The following is a 7,500-nucleotide window of genomic DNA, read 5'->3' as shown; positions in this document are numbered from 1 at the left end:
GACCAATTAGATGGGGTCGAATTATCTGTTTCCCAAAGCTTCACACCATAGACAGCAAAGATAGTGGGGCCAATCTTTATCAATGGAAACCTCAAGGCCACTGGATATTTGAAAGTGCTACATGATGATGTGTTTCCCTCTTTATGCACTGAAGCTGGCACATTCCCTGAGTTTTTCCAGCAAGATGGTGCACCACCACATTATGGGTGTCAGGTCCGAGCATTCCTAGATGAACAGTGTACTGAAAAGTGGATTGGTTGTCGTGGGGCAGTTCAATGGCCCCCAAGGTCTCCCGATCTGACCCCCTTAGACTTTTATCTTTGGGGTCATCTGAAGGCAGTTGTCTATGGTGTGAAGATATAAGATGTGCAGCACCTGAAACTGTGGATACTGGAAGCCTGTGCTGGCATTTCTCCTGTGGTGTTGCTATCAGTGTGTGAAGAGTGGGAGAAGAGGGTTGCATTGACAATCCAACACAATGGGCAGCACATTGAACACATTTTATAAGTGGTCAGAAACGTGTAAAAAACTCATGAAAGAATAAAGTTATGTTAAAACCAAGCACACCATTGTTTTTCTTGTGAAATTTCCAATAAGTTTGATGTGTCACATGACCCTCTTCCTATTGAAAAAACAAAAATTGGATCCAAGATGGCCGACTTCAAAATGGCCATCATGGTCACCACCCATCTTGAAAAGTTTGCCCCCTCACATATACTAATGTGCCACTAACAGGACGTTAATATCACCAACCACTTCCATTTTATTAAAGGTGCAGTAGGTGATCTGCCAAAATGCTAACCGCTTAGCATATTATCTTTGGACGGCAGGGAGGGACTGTGATTCAAAGCCACACCCCCTGAAATCGCGAGCACGCAGACCGCGTCACAACAGCCAACAGACAACCCTCTAGTTCATGTCATTCGCCAGTTAGTTAGTGCCAGCATCGTGCAGGAATTACATGTATTACTTAGCCACACTTACATGCTATTTCAGAGCACATATTCAGAGTAGCGGTAAACAGTATAGGAAGGCTGTCATTGTTCAAAAATGACCCAATGTGAATATAAAAGCAACTTCAGCTCAATAAAGCAGGTTAGGCGGAATGGCGCTATTTACTGGTGTTTTGTTGTTAAACTAAATATAAATCTACATTATAGATGCTGTCAAAGAACCTTATGAAACTGAAAATAATCACATCAATCTTTCACCGGGAGATTTCAGTGGCTGAACAACACGTCTGTGCATATAAGTCATTCATAACGGAACACGCTTGGCTAACACAATCTAACATAAGCTTAGCCGGACTAAAATAGTTTCAAAACAGAACATTACCTGTCTAACAGTAATACTTCAGGTCTCGTCCTTCCTCCAGCGTGCTAAGGTAACTCCAATACTGATTCAGGTTTTTAAAGGTTTCAATTCAGCATTTGATTTCTCCCGGTCCGTCCCTTGACCGCGCGGCCGCTTTAAAGGCGAATAATACCCGCGCCTTGCTTTACAGTAATCGGCCCGAGCTCGGCTGTCCTCCGGCTCCGACTCGGCATCTGCAAGCGGCCCGCAGCTCGCTCGGAGTGCATGCGTTTGTGATGCAGAAAACGCCTTCACCACACAGAAATAGTCACCCGCAGTCGGCGAGTCCTCTCACCTGAAAGGACCTTAATGCGTCATTGTTTCTTCTGTGCGTAAATAAATAGCATTTCATTTGCTTTCATCCATTTATAGCAGTGTTTCTCAACTGGTGGGTCGCGACCCAAAAGTGGGTCGCAGGAACATTTTCAGTGGGTCGCGGAGTGTGAGGTAAAAAAAGACAACAACAAAATTAATTTTTTTTTAATTATTTCGAAATAAAAGTCCGGCATAAGCAAATTGTGCGCGACAACCCTACCGCTTGACTTGTGAAATTTAATTTAATTATAGCAACAAATATGTCGAAGCGCAAGTACGATCTTGAATATGTAAAGTATGGATTTACATATATTGACGACAAAAAAGACTTAAAGCCTCAGTGTCATATGTAGTGAGGTGCTCTCATAAGAGAGCATGAAACCTTCTAAATTAAAACGACATTTAGAAACCAGAGACATGCTTTATTTGCAGTTCAGTTTAGTTCATGGTAATTGAACATTTCCTTACCCTAGCCACTGTTTACAGTAGGCTATTTGTCGTTTTTACTTTGTAATATTTCTATAATTTGATCAATTTTTTTAAATGACAGCAATAAAATATTGTTTATTTGTAAGTCTCTGTGAATGTCTTATGATTTATCTGTCACTACTTGTGTATGTTAACAAATAAATACCAACTAATTATAATTCCTAAAATTGTATTATAGTTCCTAAAAATTTGGGTCGCAGCTTGATGACCATATAAAAATGTGGATCCCATCAACAAACCAGTTGAGAGCCCCTGATTTATAGTATATCCATTCTGCGGTATTCCCGCCGCTAACAGCATGGTCAAGAAGTCACCATGAAATCTTGTTCAGCGCCACACTGCGGCATCAAATCTTGTTTGAAATAATTTCGTCTATTTAGCTGTAAGAGCACAGTGTTTACATTGGTTTGAATTATATTCCAAGATTAAGCGTAATGCAAATAAAGTAGATTATTAAATAAGGACAAAAAAACAGGCACAAGATAAATACGTTTAAGAAATGGTTAAGTAAATGAACGTATAAGTAAACACAACACTATTGTACAGTATCGTGTATCAGCGATCTCACAGGGGGACGATATGGCAATCTTAAAATTTTGGGTCCCACTTTATATTAAGTGTCCTTAACTACTACGTACTTACATCAAAAAATAAATACAATGTACTTACTGTGTTCATAATGTATTTGAGAACACTTGTGGTGCTTTTGAGTTGGGATAGAGGTTGGGTTATGGACAGGTTTGGTGGCATGGGTAGGTTTAAGGGTGGGTTAAGGTGTAAGGGATGGTCAACAGTGTATTTACAAATGTAATTACAAAGGTTAATAACATGTCATTACATACATGTATTAAATCAAGCATAGGTACACAGTAAATACATGTATTTACACAATAAGTACATTGTAACAAACTATTAATTCCTGTGTAAGTGCATATTAGTTAATGCCACTTAATATAAAGTGGGACCAAATTTTGTATATCACCCAACACTAAGGAGAACGACACAGTTTCATTTGTAAATCAATAAAAATCATAATTTCCTCAGATAATCTATTTGATGTGTTTAATCGCACACCGAGCGCAGTACAAGCGTCTTGAATTAAATCTCTGCTTAATCTCATTGCTTTCTAGTAAAAGTCTGATTTGTGTTTCTGCTCTCCTACAGGATGCATGCAAGCGTTTTCACTGAATAAGCCGCAGAATTGTCCAGCAGACGGTGAAGTGTTGCTTGAGGCTGAGTGCTGCACACAACCTGCATTTACGGCCACAGAAGATGAAGACTTTCATTGGAAGTGACAAGAGAAGGTCCAGACGGATGGCTTTGCTTGAGATATGTGACGCTGCGGGGTTTGACTCAGATGGGGAATAGTTTGAACTTTTTACGTGCGAGACGCTCACAACAGGAGTCGGACCATACATGAAATGCTCTGCCGTGTCAACAATACCGAATGTAGGCCAGCCGAGAATTCCCAGCGACAACAAAGGTACTTCTGTGTGTGCTTTTGACAACACAAATAAGGTTTGTGCTGTTTGTTCGCCCCACAAAACCTGCTGTCTCATTGCAAAAAAGTAGAGCAGATGCAAATACTGCTGATTGCATTGCAGAAGGACTTAAGGAACAACAATTGAGCTTCTGAATTGAAAAAAAATCGACATGCACATGCATCAAATCTGTTGATGCATATTATTGTAATAGAACAAAACTACAGAGACCCGGAAGGCACGTGATGGTGGGGAAAAAAAATGGGTGTAGGAAAAAAAAATTGGTGGAAGAAAAAAAAACTGGGTGGGAGAACAAGAAAACGTGATAGGAAAACATATTTTTAAGTTTGTTTTTTTTCCATCGCAAAGATGTTTTGCATTATCTCGCAAAACTGTTTCTCCACAAACACTTCCTGTTCTCATTCATGTAAACCCTGCTGTTTTTGCCGAAATTCTCCCGTATTTTACCATTCTATCCCACTATCATCCTATCATTAAGTATTTTCCCATATTTCTGATATATTTTTAATCTTGAAAGCACGCTCAACTTAATATTAAAATGTCTGCATTCACTCTCTTTACATTAAAGCTGTGTGTCGACCGTCGCCTTTCATATGCTACCTCTGAACCTGTGAATGCATGTATAAGTGCTGACCATAGACTGTAAAATATATGGACGTAGTATCCGTGACGTCACCCATAGGTTTCTAAAGAGCGCAAAAGAAGCCACAAGTAGGCGCGGCCAACCGTCGCCATTTTGTTCGCGCGTCATCACACCCACGGCGGGATACCAAACAAGGGCAAAGAGGCGGAGAGTGGGCGGAGCTACAGACACTGCTGGCATTTAGCTTGGACCTGGTTCAGACACACTTTACTTTGGGAGAACGAGGGGGTTTCATGGCCCTTCAAATAAAAAAGTTAAACAAAAATACAACACATTACTTTCACCTCTTGTTATTTTATCATTGCATTTTATCATTATCACAACATTTTTGTTGATATTTTATGATTGCAAATGCCTGTGCAAGAAACCTGACAGTCTCTTCTTTAAAACAAGACCAGATTAAGGATTATATTTACAGCTTTCCAGAATTATATCCATTTGATTCCAGGCTTACGCTTAAAAAAAGGGCATTCCAGTTAACAGGTTAAAAACACTTTAAAATCTCAGAGCTCCTTTATTTTTAACCACTCAAATCACATGTTGCTCATCACCATTTAATTAATTCCCAGTTGCAAATGCGTTGTGAACTTAATCTATTGTTGGCCTGCCTTTTTCACCATGCTTTCTCCAGGCTTAATATTAGTGTGAAACATGATGTCCTAAAGCTCTAGTTGCAGCTACAGTGTGAATTCCACAGCCTGTTATACTCAAAATACTTAGACAAGATGTGTGAACAAATCTTAAAGGCTTTAAAGCGTAATAAACCTATTTCCTCTCAGCCTTTGACTTGAAATGTACAACATATATTTTAAAAAGCACTTTACTAATACATTTGAACTGAATTTAGCATGCCTGCCGCTTTAGCCGCACATTGTTTTGGGTGCAGTTCAATTAAATGGAGTCGAAAATGAGATGAAACATGACTTGTGGATTAATCTCACCTTGCACAAGTGAAATTGATGATTTTGCCATTTCCAAGGAAATGAGGCTCTAAATATTGCTCATGCATCTTTGACATTTACAAATAGCGGCTGCTCGTGGACATTTAAATGCTTGATCACTGAGGGATTATTTTATTTATCATTATTGGTGTTTGCTTAGTCAAGTAAACATGCTTTTGCTCATATTTCAGCTATAAATTCATATTTAAAGCTCTACTGAAGAAGAAAAGTCCCCTGCATCTTGGAGTGTGTGTAAATTACTGCAGGTTTTCATTTTAGGGTGAACTATCCTGAATAATTGATTATGAGCTATTGAGTTATTTGTAAAGCTATGGATCTACTTATACTATGGTTAAACCTACAGCTAAAGCCTCTTTTGAGATGTTATATTTCAGACATTTGTCAGGTTTTTGTCCTTAAACTGTTTCTGTGTGTAGGATTAGTTTCTCACAACTCTCATACAAAACCTTTTATTGTGTGTTTTGATCTAATTTTGACTGTTGTAGCTGTAAAATAACTCATTCAGACGTCATAATACAGTACGTTATTATTATTATTTTATTTTATTTTTTACAATTAATGGATTTGGAAAAATATATAGATTTTATTATTATTATTATTTTATTTTATTTTATTTCATTTTATTTTTATTTTTTACAATTAATGGATTTGGAAAAATATATAGATTTTATTATTATTATTATTAATATTATTATCATTATTATTATTATTATTATTATTATTATTGTTATTATTTTATTTTATTTGTATTTTTTACAATTAATGGATTTGGAAAAATATATAGATTTTATTATTATTATTATTATTATTATTATTATTATTATTATTATTATTATTATTAATATTTAAAGCTATATATTTTCAGAATATTAATAGTAATAGAATGTTATTCTTTTCAAAAAATAATAATAATACATAATATTAATCCCAATATATTTATAAACAATACAAGTTGTTATTTGTCATTATTTTGTTTTGTTGTTTTGTTATTTATTTTGTTATTATTTTATAGTGTTTGAAACATTAAGGAGGTCGTATTACAAGCTTATTTAAACAAACTGAACCATATTCGTCTCCATCAACACATAAGTTTCTGCTTGCACAGTAATATAACTTTCTGTACTTAGTTCTGTTTCTTTATTTGTGATTCTTGTTTTATATTAACAAAAGTGTCTGGAACTTAAAATGTAATGCACAATATTTATGTAAACTCAATTTTATTTATTTACACAGCCATAATTATAATATTAATGTTACTAGTAACAGTTATGCCAGAATTGATAAATTAACATTTATTTAAAATACCCCAATGCATTGGGTTAAAATAACCTATATTGGCAAGGTGCTATATTAACTATCGTTATAATTTATATATACATATATGATATGATATATGATATTTACAAAATTGTTACCTTTAATATAGGGTCTTGAATGGACTCTAACGGTGCTTTCACACATTTTTGGTCCGCATCCGAGTTTGTTTGACGTCATAGTACGGTACATTTAGCTAGTGTGAACGTGTCTTCTGAACTCGGGTGTGCACCCATAAACCGTACCCGAGTCCGCCTGAACTAGGTGGTCTGGGGTACGGTTCACGCAAACTCTGCTACGGTTCACTTCTGATGTGAATGCAATCGTACCAAATACCGGAAGTGAACCGCCGACTGTACAAGCTAATGTTTCGTGTTTGTTTATGTGTGTGTGTGTCTGTGACTGTGTGTGTGTTACGTATCATACCTTGGTGTCAAGCGGCACTGAGCCAGGGCAAACACAGTGATGATTTCTGCTTTTCTCCTCCAAAAGCAGCTTCTGCAGAGATGGACACGAGTCTCTTTCTGTATGTCCAAAACCAAAAGATTCAGTAAAATTAGAATGACTGTAATGTGCGGACGTCTTTCCGTTGCTTTGCTTTTGTAATCGTCACCTAGTAAAGGCCACAAACAAAAGAGCAGCTCGATAACGCAAGCGTACCGGGGTTCAGAAGGGAAAAAGACAGCTTGAACACAAACCAACCCAGAAGGTGGCAAGAAGGGAAAATCGAACTTTGGTACGGTCCTGGCAAATGCATCAAGTGTGAAAGCACCCTAAAAGACCTCAATTTATCATCAGGAGCCTTTTCTATTACTGTTGTGCTTCTGCAAATGTTTATTTGACTCTAAAAGTTCTGATTGCCACTGATTTTAATTGTTATGCTAAAGAAAAACTCTTGAAAACCCAAAATAACAGCGAGCGT

The 7,500-nt window shown here is 36.9% G+C and overlaps 1 long non-coding RNA gene across 10 annotated transcripts in view; it reads left to right on the top strand.

Annotated features, from left to right (window-relative positions):
- The window catches only part of LOC147846642 (uncharacterized), a 91,667-nt gene that overhangs the window by 44,811 nt on the left and 39,356 nt on the right, over positions 1-7,500 (top strand). For 8 of the 10 annotated variants that reach the window (XR_015476074.1, XR_015476075.1, XR_015476078.1 and 5 more), the window contains one exon: positions 3,322-3,640. This is a non-coding gene — a long non-coding RNA (uncharacterized LOC147846642). Of the gene's footprint in view, positions 1-3,321; positions 4,573-7,500 lie in introns of those variants that run through there. The other 2 variants (XR_015476076.1, XR_015476073.1) reach the window with 1 other exon arrangement.

This window comes from Danio rerio, chromosome 1 (assembly GCF_052040795.2).
Source record: "Danio rerio strain M-AB ecotype USA chromosome 1, GRCz13ab, whole genome shotgun sequence".
Classification (NCBI taxonomy): domain Eukaryota; kingdom Metazoa; phylum Chordata; class Actinopteri; order Cypriniformes; family Danionidae; genus Danio; species Danio rerio.
This window is presented reverse-complemented; position numbering and strand designations above follow the sequence as displayed.